This window comes from Hyposmocoma kahamanoa, unplaced genomic scaffold, assembly GCF_003589595.1.
Source record: "Hyposmocoma kahamanoa isolate Upper Pololo Valley unplaced genomic scaffold, ASM358959v1 79, whole genome shotgun sequence".
Taxonomy (NCBI): Eukaryota; Metazoa; Arthropoda; class Insecta; order Lepidoptera; family Cosmopterigidae; genus Hyposmocoma; species Hyposmocoma kahamanoa.
In genome coordinates, this window is record NW_020653993.1 from 1,151,842 (window position 1) to 1,165,644 (window position 13,803).

General features: G+C 36.9%; 1 protein-coding gene across 1 annotated transcript in view; it reads right to left on the reverse strand.

Moving 5' to 3' along the window:
* Positions 1 to 7,574, reverse strand: part of LOC113233620 (thioredoxin-2) — a 31,272-nt gene extending 23,698 nt beyond the window's left edge. The window contains exon 1 of the mRNA XM_026468775.1: positions 7,457 to 7,574. The gene's annotated coding sequence lies outside the window, so the exon portion shown is untranslated. The remainder of the gene's footprint in view (positions 1 to 7,456) is intronic.
* Positions 7,575 to 13,803: the final 6,229 nt, after the last annotated feature.

Genomic DNA, 13,803 nt, shown 5'->3' on the forward strand with positions numbered 1-13,803 from the left:
AATTCCTGCGGAGACGACTGGGAAGCCACTTGAGCTGATTGCGATGGTGTGAGATTCGATCATATTTACGAAGGCCAAAGATGAACCTTATACATAGATTTTGAAATTAGTTAACGTGTTCGACTTAACTTACCCTAACGATGCATAGCTGAAATATCATTAAACAATTAGAATATTCTAAAATTGGGCTATGGTTCTTTTATGACATCTCAAAAAAATATTTTGTCACTTAGCCGCGTTTTAGTTAGGGCGCGTGCCCACTATGTCGTGACGACAGATTGTCGTGCAGTTTAGTGTCGTGGCTTGTATATTTAAATGAAGTTGTTCACATATAGCACGACACGATAAACTGTCGTTCACGATTTTTTATCGTTACAACGTCAAACTGTCGTCACAGTGGGAACAGCTATAACGACAGTCGTCGACGATAAAAAAACGTCACGATAAAAACGTAACGACAGATTGTCGCAGCTCCTATTGTCGACACGTTTTATTTATCGCTGTCCGCACGTATTCTGCTCCCTGCCCTCCCCTCTCGTACCCCGCGCTCTCTGCTCGCTTTGCAGTAGCGTTGGGTCGTAGCCAAAGATGGGCAAGCGCCCGGGTTTTAACCCGGCGCTTTGTTAACGCCGGGTTTAAATTGGGTTATAACCCGACATCGAGTGCAAAAACTATTTACGTCTAAATATTTGTTGTGAATTGAGTTTTGTTCAAATTTAATTATACATATTACATAAAATTTCGTCTTCATCCATTTCGAGCGAACACACACTACCGGCTTCCAAAAGAACATACAAGCGACTGCAGTGCATCAAACGATTCTGTCGTACAAACGACAAGGAGGCTGTCGTGAAACGATAAAAAATCGTCCACGACAGATAGTCGTGATGTGGGAACAGGCTAGACACGACAGTCGTCTAACGATAATAAAACGTGACGACATAGTGGGAACGCGCCCTAATACTTCTATATTCGCATAGTAATTTGAAGCTTTATGATGCTCTCGCGCAAATCGCGCTTGTTCGTGATAGGCCTACTGGACGAACTCTTTCACGAGGAGCCACTGCCACTAATTAATACTAATTATAGAATAATAATATATCCACCGACCACACCAATTGCCTAGTCTCACGCTAGTAAATTCCCTTTATTATGAGAGCTATGGTCGGAAAAAGATGTTCCAGATACGTAGATACATATAGCTTTAAGGAGCGACATAGAGTTGTTAAACCCACCAAATATTAATTAATTACTTTATCGAATTCCGGATTTCCTCAAAGAAACTCCTCTATTTATGAAGATATACAAGGACGAGGCCGTCAAAAATAGCATTTTTTCGTCTTGTTTAACCATCCAGCAGTTTTTTGTGAACATTTTCCTTTTAAAATACGAGATTTCTGCTAGTGGTTCGAATTTGTGAACGTCTATTATACTGCGTTAGTGAATTTAAATAAAATATTTTTAGAGTGCGATCACGATTCTCATGCAAATTAAATTAAATGTCCTAAAATTCCCCTTGTAAATAAAATTCAAAATTATTTTTTACGTCAATGTGACCGTCAGTGTGCAGTATCTAAAGCTAAGGAGGGGCGGAAAGTGACCATTCTCGTTCTTTATTATTCTCTTTAGGTAAAAGGTCAGTTATCTAGTGCATTTTTAAATGGCACCATTAGAATTACTTTAAAATCCAACTTCGACATCACTGATCAGTAGTTTTGTCCTACGATGCAGTAAAACAATTTCCGGAAATCCGGAATTCGAAACAGTAATTAATCAATATTTAGCGGTTTTAACAACTCTATGTTGCTCCTTGTCGCCTCGTCCTATATCTATATATGTATTTATATATATGGAACATCTCTTTCCGAAACCCTGACTAGAAACAATTTGGAAAGTTTAATTTCCTAAATTGAACCTATCACCGCATATACATTATTAAGTAATGTAACGCAAACATCCATTTGCGCGGCCATTAATAATTATCATCATCATCGACTCATTTGTACGTCCCACTCCTGGGCACGGATCTTCTCTCAAGCGAAGGTTTTAGGCCTCCTGCCACGCTAGCCAACAATGGGTTGGGGACTTTACACGTCTTCCGACGATTATGAACTTTCTCCGACGTGCAGATTTTATAACATATTTGACATTCATAAACAAGTTGTTGAAAAAAGTGTCAAATGGTTTATCTAACTTAATATTCATTTAAATTATCAATGCAATAATTTTTTATTATCATTGTTACGTGTTCTCTATAACAATTCTCTAGTTTGGTGGGCAATTTTAACTGACTTAAAAAAAGGAGGAATACGAGTCGATTGTATTTTTTTGCATTGTATGTTACGCAATAACTCCGGTGAACCGATTTTGATGATTCTTTTTTGTTGGAAAGAGGGTACCCCAGTACTGGTCCCATTTAAATTTGGAGAAAATATTCCACTTCTAAGGGTAGCAGACTAGGGTATGAATCCGGTTTCGCGCACTTTCCGGTAACCGATTTCAATAAACTTGGTAAATAGATGTAATTCCACGAACTTTTGTCGGTTTTTCTTATTAAAAAGTTATTTTTAATAATTATTAATACAAAGATCGAACACTCAGAAAAAACACTCAGAAAAAATTCCTTCGATCCGGTCGGATTCGGTAATTATAACAAACTAGATAGTGGAGTAATTTCACAAAAAAATCATTGAATATCAATTCAATAAAAATTTAATTAAGTTATTTTTAAATTATAATAAACAATTAAACGCCTCCGTGGCCGAACGGCTATAATGCTGGTCTGCCACGCAGAGGTCCCGGGTTCGATTCCCGGGAATCAGGAATAATCAGTCGGCTCGATAAATATATGGGAGCTAAAGTGAACGTCACTTCACTACAGTAAAGAAAAAACAGCGTCTATGCAGTATTTTTTTGTCTACGGTTATTAATACAATTATTGAACTTCATAGTCGTGCTTAAGCCAAAAGTAAAATAAATGGTTGAACAATGTATAGTAGGCAATAAATAGCGTGCCGAACAGGCAGAAGTTGAATTACTTGTCTTACTTATTATATTATGCCATTTTTCTAGTTAGTCCTACTGGTAGAACCACGGACAAAAACCTTGCCCTTGGTACTACCAGTAGAATTACGCAGTACGACCTTGGCCAGAGGTTGGTTGGCGAGAGGTACTCCTACTAAAGGTAGTTGGTCCAGGGAAGTACTGCCTTATTTCTGCCGCTTAGTAGTAATGTCAGCGTTATTGTGTTCCGGTTTTGATGGGCAAGGGTGCTGGTGAAATTATAGGCACATGGGGGTTATCTATCACAAGCTAGAAACATGATTTATAGAATTTTGTTTCTCCGAAAACCTTTAGATTTTTATTGAATAGATTTTGTTTCATTTGTCCGAAAACACCTTACGGTTTTTTTCATTACACCATTTAATGTTTTACTATTTTGACATACTGACAAGTTATTCTTTTCCCGATTTTTATTTCCCCAATAAACCGTTTCACCGATGTATCTCATTGAATATCTTTATTTTGTAAAACAACGATATCCATAATACATTTTTGTTATATTATTTCTTATTACAGATATTAAAAGTATTAGAACGTGTCGCAAAATATAAGGCGTCAAATTAAAGCACCTCGCATCTTTAGAAAATATGGTAAACGAGATGCAAGTTAATTTGATCGACTTGTATCGACTCGCTTCGCTCGTTCGGATCGTGCTGCTATTTCATATACTATCCTAACCTAAACGCACAGGAGGGGATGGTACCGTCTAGGTAATGCAAACATATTAGGCTTTAGCGCTCGCCGGCCGCAATGGCCGCAAAAACATAGCGCAATGGTATGACGAAAATTACATAAGTGGATTTGCTGTGCACCAGCAAAGTACAGTCCAGAATTTTGGAGCTGTACGGTAAAATTGTATGGCGGTACAATTTTATCTAAGAACAATAATTTTGTTGAAATGAATTTTCAGCAATCTAAATTATATGGAAAACAGACAGTATAACAAACATGATCAGACTAAACAAACTTCTGCCCAAAAAATTGTGGGATGTGAGTTTGTGATAGGTTACCCCGCACATGGGGCTTGTCAAATATAATTTATTTTTTTAAGTCTCAGTGAAATAGGACCAATCATTAAAAAAGATGGCTGTTTACATTTGTTTGCCTTGTACAAATTTAAAACGATCATTTAAATACATGCCATTATTAATTTGCAAATTTTTGTTTAGTTTTTTACATTAAATGCAGGAAAACGATGTGGTTTTACTGTGTTATCTTTACCAATTAACATCCGTAATAAACAGCGCGGTTCAAGTTCATAGCGAAATTTAAATATATAAAAAAATAATTAAAACTAGACGAAGGCCATTGTGTTTGTCGAGCATGTTAAGTGGTCTCTGAAATGGACTTATTATTTCTATAACGCGACGACTCAATCTACATTGTGATATAGAATTTGAGGGATTTTTTGTAATCATATGTCTATAATAAAAAAATAAGTGCTCGTTTGACCTCCATCTCATCTGACGGAAAGTAACGATGAGATCGACGTTGTAGCATGACCATCTAAATAAAACCTATCCACTCTCGACTTGAAGAGGCCCAATTTCCACTCCATAGCCGTTCGCCACATGAATGTGGGAGCAAAACGCTTCGTGCGAACCCTAGCAATATCCATAACAGAGCTGAGCTCTACTGCTACGTTTAGTACCACTAGAGCTCCTTGTGAAAGAGTTCATCCAGGGAAGTACAGCCACCTTATCTATTTCTGCCGCCAAGCATACTGTCAGCATTACTGTGTTTCGGTTTTGAAGGGTAAGGGTACTGGTGAAATTACAGGCACATAGGACTTGTCAACTTATGTCTCAGGGTGACGGGCGCAGTGGCAGTGCGCCGGTAACCATCACAATCGCAAAAATTTTTTTTAACGAAATAACGTTTGTTGAAAGTTGATAAAAAGAGAAGTTGAAAACCGAATTATAACGAAATAGTTGTTCTTTCAGGAAATGTTGAATGTTTATCGCAAAGACACGATTAGGTTCGGTTAAGTTAGGTTTGAAAGAAAAACCATTTTCGTCTCAGTTACTTTCGAGGTTATGAGGAGGCACTTCACATGGCTATTTGTATTTTCGTATTTGATATATTTGGCAAACAATCACCATGTGTAGAGAGAAAGTGTGACAAAGCATTTGCCTTGTTTGCCTATTCGACAAATACAGCGAAGACCAACCTCGCGTCACCGCGCGATGGTCTGTTTCTCAACACACATCAAAGGAGCCAAATAAGCAAGAAAACCGCCCACACTATGTTCATATTCATTATTTTGACTCCATGTGTAGACGGTCATATTTATCAGTGTCTTCATGTTTTTCTGTACATCAAATATTTTTCCAAGTACGTTAAACACCGAATAGCGACTACAAACAGCCATGGGAAGTGCCACTTTAAAAATAGCAGTATCTCACGCTCGCTTTATGTCGCTCTCGTACAAGTCGCGCTCTGTCATGCTATCCATACTGGTGTTTATAAAACAATTATTTATAAAGTCCATTGCTTTATCAACTGGTCAAATATCAAGCTACATTAACTTAGATTACATTTACTGATATAATGTTATGGCCTATATTAGGTCTAGGTCATGGCCAGGTCAGAACTCAGGTATGCATTTATCAACAATGTTTCTTTGTTGCGAACTAAACTTTCAATACAAATCTATTGTTTGTACTCATTTATTATAATAGGAAATTTGATGTAAAAAAGACTGACACGCCTGTCCATAACAGTTGCAGTGCCACTTAAAGAGCTTTAAAACGCAAAGATGTCAAGGGCACTGCCACTGCGCCCGTCATCCTGAGACAAAAGTTGACAAGGCCCTGTGCATGTTATTTCAACAGCACCGTTACTCTTCATAAACGGAGCACAGTAATGTTCACATTAGTGTTTGGCGGCAGAAATGGATACTTCCCTGGATGACTACTAACTCTACTGCTACTAACACACAAAAAAACGAACATTTAGGAGCTTTTGGAACAAAAAACACTGAGACCCCATTCACTTAACTTCTCTTTTGGTGTTATAATAGAGGCATAATAAAGCATGCAGGTAGCCGCTTTTTTAAAAATTTATTTCATGACTTTGGATTCAAGTAATTCAGTCGAAGTTTAGAGATAACAAACATTGAAATTAGTATAAAAAAGCTCTTATCTTATCAGTGCAGTGTGGTGGTATAATTATGTCACATGTGGACAAAAATTTATATCAATTTAATTATGTACAGACAGCAGCATACCAAGCTACATATTAAGGATCTTGTTCTTTTGCACTGGAGGCGATATTACAACAAAAATGTATGCCTTAAATGTACTTATTGACTTATTGCATCACTATCAGCATCGAGCCGTTTGCTTATTGTCAATTAATTTCCATTCCGTTGTGTGTGATCTTTGTACACTTGAATAAAAAATAAATAAATAATTTACATTATTGCTTTCCAAAAAATGCTACACAAAAAAAAAATAATTTATGTGGACATTCCAAGAGATAATAAGGTAATGCCGCAGATAGAATGAGGTTATTCTTATTGATAGGTATTTTGTGGTGGTTTCCGGCATTCAAAAATAATGGAAATAATAAAGCTTTGATATATTTATACTTGTTTGCCCTGGTACTTGATATTATAAAAATAATGTGTAAGTTCTTAGATTACACAAGGCTTGCCTTGAGTGTCTTTTGCATTGCAAGCATTGGTTTAAGACATGCTTAAGTTTAGTGCAAGTGGACATAAGCCAATTATTTTCATAAGAAGGTATTTGGAAGACAATAATTCAATGTAACCCATGTACACAGAAAAGGGGGTAGTTAAAAAAAATTTTTTAAACATGTTACTTACCAAAGTGCGACAAAAATTACTTTCTTTTAAAATAACTACATTACAAAACTATTTCATGTACTTAAAGGTAGGAAGATTGAGTTTCCAGGACTCAGTGCCTTTGATGTTTATCATTTTAACAATGAAGAATGAATTGTATAGGTAATATAGTATTTAGTATATAACATAAGTGTTTTGTAACTGTGTATAGACGAGTCCTTGAGTAAATACGTACTCGGGAGGTGACGTCATCACTTAATAGGTACTTGGCGGCTTCTATAGTAATGCCAAGTCAGGATTACCTCATAAAAATAAGTGAATTTTGAATGTTAATCAGCTTACATACATGAAAATAGCGGTTTAAGTCAGAGTTTTCATGTTCCCATGACTAACAATGGAAATTGAAATGGCATGAAACAAAGTTATCATGAAAAAATCAATCTAATATCAAATTAAGATAGACAAGGTCAGTACTGGACCAATTGTAACATCAAATTGTACATAACTTCGATAGAATTGTATTTATTTTCAACTATATCAAGCCAAGACACATTTTTTATAATAGAAAATAGTAAAACAACTTACGTGTTTAGAAGATTTTTCAATAAATATTCTTTACCGGCGGCGAGTAACACGCGGCAACTGTCACAAACAGCAAAATGTCGATAGAAAAAAAATAAAGAAGAAATGCGGACGCAGTTCGTTCTCGACACAAAGCAATTGAATGGAATTATCTGATTGGTTCAATATAATAAATCCACTCGTTCCACCAATCACATCACGAGTATTTGAATCTGTCAGCTGACTGTGCAGTGGAAATCGAACTATCGGAACTCAAAAGTAATAATTTTGTAGTAACGCGTCTTATTACGCTAATAAGTTCGTTTTTAGACAAAAGCATGAATAACTTACACATTTAATCATAATTCTGTTCCTAACATTAAAAATCAATAAGTTTTGATAAGTGTCGTTCCGTCGTTTCGAGCAAATTCGCCCATTTTGGCGGAATGAAAAAACGCAAATTTTTAAAAGTATTTTACCACAATCGTGATTTGATCTCGATCGTACCCGTACTAATTATAGTTTACACAAACAAAAACTATAGGAAAGTAATGAAGGAATATGACTTACGTATAGATGGTAGTGAAATATGCCTGAACAGTAATGATGAAGTGCAGGTGGATGGTAATGATATAGGTATGCTTGGGAAAAACTAAAATGTTACGAGATAGTAATCATTTTTGTACAGAAGGTAATATCAATGTTGAAAATTCATAAATTGTAGGTCTGAAATGAAAGGATCGATGAAAATATGTCTTAATATTATATTAATTATATTAATTACACACAAGGTATTAAGTAACGAGGCTAAGGCCTACAATTTCAGTTTTCTCATCTCATCAATAATAAAAAAATAACATGTCATGATTATAAATTATCTAATAAAATTAATATCTAAACAGTAACATAATCGTATTAAACAAAACAAAAGACGTCTTCTTTAGACACATTAAAATCAAATATATCATAAGCACGGAATAAAGAAGTATTTATGTGATCTGTAATGAATTATAAAAAATCAACAAAATTATAAGAAAAATTATAGTTAATTAACTTTGGTGCATCAGCTCTGAGGAATCCCCTTCGTTAAATATGTTACCGATAAAGTAATTTTTTACTCAACTACATCACCTAAACGAATTTGACATCTTTGTAATAAATAATCTAATATTGTCCTCATTTTCAAATCTTCATGGATATAGATGACCTGTCTATTCATGTTCAACACCAGGGTCGATGTTCATTCCTCTAGTAAGGTTTTCAGGATTATTTCTTATCGTTGATCATTTAAAAAAGAATCGAATTCTATTTGATCAACGTAACTAAATCTTTATGAATTATTATGAACTGAAAACTAATGATGAACTGTGGGATATTTGATACATCACATTATATTTTAGATTTCTTCTCTATACTCTCGGCAGGATCTGGTTTTGAATGGCTAGTCTCCTCCGAAAACAAAGTGTCATCTAACTCACTTGACAACATGTTCCCGATATTATTCAATGTTGTAGGCGAATCAATATGCAAGGTTGATTTATTATCGTCTTGAAGAAAGAATTTGGCAGTCTCCGATAATTCATAGAAGGATATTGTTATTTTTTTCGACTTCACCATCCGGAACTGAAATAGCAATATAATTACAGTCGTGGTCAGAAGATACGACTGAGAATTTCGTATTCTTTCGATTCCCATCCTGAATACTCCAAAACGTTTCTTATACTCGCACAGCACATAGCTGTTTCGACAAATGGAACAACTGAGGTCAGCCCGATTTCTCTTCTGCAGCATTAGTGACATGAGATTGGACGTTTTGCTGGACAACTCCAATAAAATCTGCGAATTAACCCATATCCCATCGTAATTAACATAGGTGTTGGCAGCCATTTGGACTACACCGCTGATTCCGTCTAAGGATTATTTGGCCATGCCTTGCTTCTTGGCAGTATCATGTTTCTTGGCAGTGACTTGTTCATTAAGCATCGTTAGCATGTAAAAGATAAATCAATTGCGGCAATGGCATCACAGACAATCCTATAGAAAATGGATCGTTGTCAGAGTCGTAATTATTTCTTGGGCCATTTTCAAAATATAGGTATGTCCTTTTTCACGGGATATATCACGGAGAGTGAGTGAACGAAATTATATGAAATCATTCCGTCATCCCCTTCCTATCATCGGGTGATTACCTACATATAGGGGTTCCGCTCCTATGTTGTTGATATACTCAAGATTCGCAAATATTGCAACGCTTCCACATTTATATAGCGTGTGTTGAAGTGGAATTCCCCTGTGACCCGCCCCGGGAATATGCTACATTACACCTTGTCTGTAAATTTGTTCCTTGAACGTGAACAGTCGTATTCCAGAACTCTACTCAATGCTCAAGTCAGGATTTGAGCAGACTTGAGTATGATTTCAAGCACTGGAAATACGACCCTAATGGCAAGGACTTGAGTATGATTTTCAGTGCTCACTGCAATACTCAAGTTCTGCCTTGAGCATTGAGTAGAGTTCTGGAATACGACCCTAAGACTTGGTCCTTTTCAAGGCGAAAATGTATAGGCATTATACAGTGTGTTGATTTGCATTCTCGCAATATTTAAGAAATCAAGAATAGAAATAATAAATCGTCTAAAAATATTTAAAAAATATCCTGTTCAATATTCTGGGTAATTGTATCTAGTAAAGTTTTGTAAAATTGTCCCCAAGTCTATTCACCGCGGAGGACAGTGACCCCGCCACTCGCTTCACCGAGCGGTACGTAATCTTTCTCAATCGCTTGTTTACCTATTTTTTAAATTATGTTTATGTACTACTATTGTTATAATTTACTAATTATTTATAGTAGTTAGAAAAGATGACTGAAAAAAAGGTTTCTTGTAACTTAGATTTGGTACTTCCCAACTTTATGTTACATGAAAGTAGTGCTAGAAGTACCTAGCTCCACAATTGGTGGCAGGCTCCGTACCGGAGCCAGACGCAGATACGCAGAGTTTCGTTTCAACTTAGCACATTCTTCACAACAGAAAAAGCAGAAAGAAACCCGAGACGATTTTTGCGCGCAATTCTTCGACTCTCGTAATCTGCGTAAACTAAACGTTTCATATCATGCCTGAAGAACGCACTAGATTTTAATGCAGGGTCTGGTGAACTGGTAGCAGTATTTTTTTGCAGTAACTTTTGCTTACATACTAAACCACGTGGCATTTCGTGAGAAACTAGAACGTATACGCGATGTCAGCGGAACGTTGGCGCAATACGCAAGGTCGGCTGATGATCTACCAATCATGCGCTCGATACGATACTCCCCCGTTCCTACTCGTACCCTACCACCAAATTGATCTAAAATGCATTATTTTCTGCGTATAGGACATTGTTCAAATGGTTGCCGGTACCTGTAGCACGTGTAGTACAAGTCAATGACTTTTGGATCAAACGTGTTTACCGCAATTAAATAAAAAAATAAAAATTTAGGAATTTTTTTTCGATTTATTTTTTTAGTGATTTGGGTTCAGTTTAGATATAGAATGACCTCTGTAAATATGGCGAGAATGCAAATCAACACATTGTATAGTTGTGCAATCTCCATTCTCGACGTCGTCGTCATTTCCATCAGGTGAGATGTAACTTGACTTTGACTTTAAGTCAAGCGGTTTCGCACGTCGCCGTGCGTTGTAGTTGAAAAACAGGACGCGACGTAACGCTTCGACTCTACGCCAGTGTGAGTTGAGCCAAAGAAAGATAAATTAAAAGAAACGATAAAAATGTGGTCTTGACAAATAGTTAAAACTTAACAATTCATTGCCTTCCAAATCCTTTCTTTACCACCCAGTAAAAGTTTGGAAGGAACGTATTGTGAAGAAGCGGGAATTAATGAAATTTTGGCAATTATTCTTCAATTATTCGAATTTAATTAATGTCATGAAGCTGTTTTGATCACTGTTTCGATTGAAGCATAAATAATATTGTTACATCGCACTTACCTTGCAAAACGCTGGATTATAATGTTCAAGTACCTACTCAATGATGACAAAATAGTTTTTGAACATGAAAATCGCGAATATTTTGTTTCAGTGTGATGCACATCCGCTCTCGACTAGATGTTTCACTAGTCTAGACTGGAAGGAGAAGGTCGCGCAAAAATCGGGCCGCGCGTATAAACGTATAATAGAGATTTTCGTTTACCAAAATCAAAATTTCGATTCTTTCTACAAAGCAACCTCAGAACTCTACTCAATACTCAAGTCAGGACTTGAGAATTGCAGTGAGCACTGGAAATTATACTCAAGTCCTTGCCATTAGGGTCGTATTTCCAGTGCTTGAAATCATACTCAAGTCTGCCCAAATCCTGACTTGAGTATTGCAGTGAGCACTGAAAATCATACTCGAGTCCTTGCCATTAGGGTCGTATTTCCAGTGCTTGAAATCATACTCAAGTCTGCTCAAGATCTGACTTGAGCATTGAGTAGAATTCTGGAATACGACCCTGAATCTTATGATCCCGTTATTTAAACGAAGATGGCACCAAACTTAATTGAAAAAAAAAAACACTTGACAGTTGTGAACTATAATTTTTACAAGATTTTCTCCTTTACCAAGACTTGGCTGTATGGTGTGAAACCCTTGCCTTTTCCTTTACGGAATGAATTGAAAACAGTGTTGCCAGTTTTACTGTTTTTCCAGTAGATCTACTATTTTTGGACAACATCTACTGTTACAATGTTATTTAGCGAGAAATCTACTGTTTTTTAGGAATTTTCAGATTTTTCGCTTTTCACAACTATTCTTGTCGGCTTTTTGGATTTTGTGACTCTCTGAACATGTTGAACATTAGTTTTTGCAAAATTTTAAAATGTGGTTAAATCATAGAACATCGTCCTTTCATTTTTTTTTTGGTATTTTATATACGGCATATTTGTCAATAGCAAGGCACAGGTCTACAAAATGCGGGGAAGTAACATTTATGGTATTATTATCCAAAAATACTATTAAAAAAACGCCAAATTTTATTGAAATCGGTTACCGGAAAGTGCGAAAACGAATTCATCCCCTAGTTTGCTACCCTTAGAGGTGGAATATTTTCTTCAAATTTAAATGAGACCACTACTGAAGTGCTGCTCCGACGAATTGCCAAAAATCAGCCAAGACGAGATCGTATTGACTCTAAAACTGCTCCAAAATGGAAAAGTCTCGGGTGAATACAGAGTTACTACAGAGCTTCTGAAGTCTGGAGGAGTCCCTGTTATTAAGGAACTTCGGGGGCTCTTTAGCTCTGTCATCTACTGTAGACAAACTCCTCAGGCGTGGAACAGGAGTATATAGTTCTCTTCTTTAAAAAGGGAGATAAATGTCTACTTAAAAACTATATGCCCATCTTTCTCCTGACCCACGTCTACAAGCTATTTTCTAGAGTCATTACGAATCGTCTCGCCAGAAAACTCTACGAGTTTGAGCCACCGAAGCAGTCTATGTTTAGACGGGGATATGGTGCTATAGATCACATACACACAGTGAGCCTGATTATATAGAAGACAGACGAGTATAATCAGCCCCTATGTCTAGCCTTTGTGGACTATGAGAAGGCCTTCGATTCCATCGAGACCCTGGGCTGTCTTGGGATCCTTACGGCGATGCCAAGTAGACTTTCGTTATATCGAAGTGATGAGATGCCTGTATGACGCCGCTACCATGAGTGTCCAAGTACAGGGCCAGCAGTCTAAGCCCATCAAATTACAAAGAGGAGTTAGACAGGGGGATGTCATATCCCCGAAACTGTTTACAGCCTTTGCATTGGAAGACATGTTTAAGACGCTGGACTGGAAAAGGATGGGCATAAACATAAACGGCGAATACATCTCACACTTGCGATTAGCGACAGTCATAATGGCGGAGTCGCTGGAGGAGCTGCAACGAATACTGGACAGCCTAGCATCCGCCTCGCAATTGATTGGTTTCGGCATGTACTTGGATAAAACGAAAGTCATGAACAATGATCATATTGTCCCGAGGCCAATCGTAGTAAATGGCCACTTTCTTGAAGTTGTTTCCGAATGTATTTACCTTGGGCAGATTTTGCGATTGGGTAGAAACAACTTCGAAAGGAAAACCATGAGGAGGATTCAGCTTGGCTGTGCAGCGTTTGGTAAACTACATCGACTCTTCTCGTTACCCTTACCGCAAAGTTTGAAAACAAAGGTTTTTAATTAGTGCGTTATCCTGTTATGACACTTGGAGCCGAGACATGGACACTCACGATACGGTTAGTTCACCAGTTGAAAGTCGCTCAGTGCGCTATGGAACGAATGCTCGAAGTTTCTTTGAAGGACAAGGGGTACGAAACGAGGTTATCGACAGAGAACTAAGGTCGT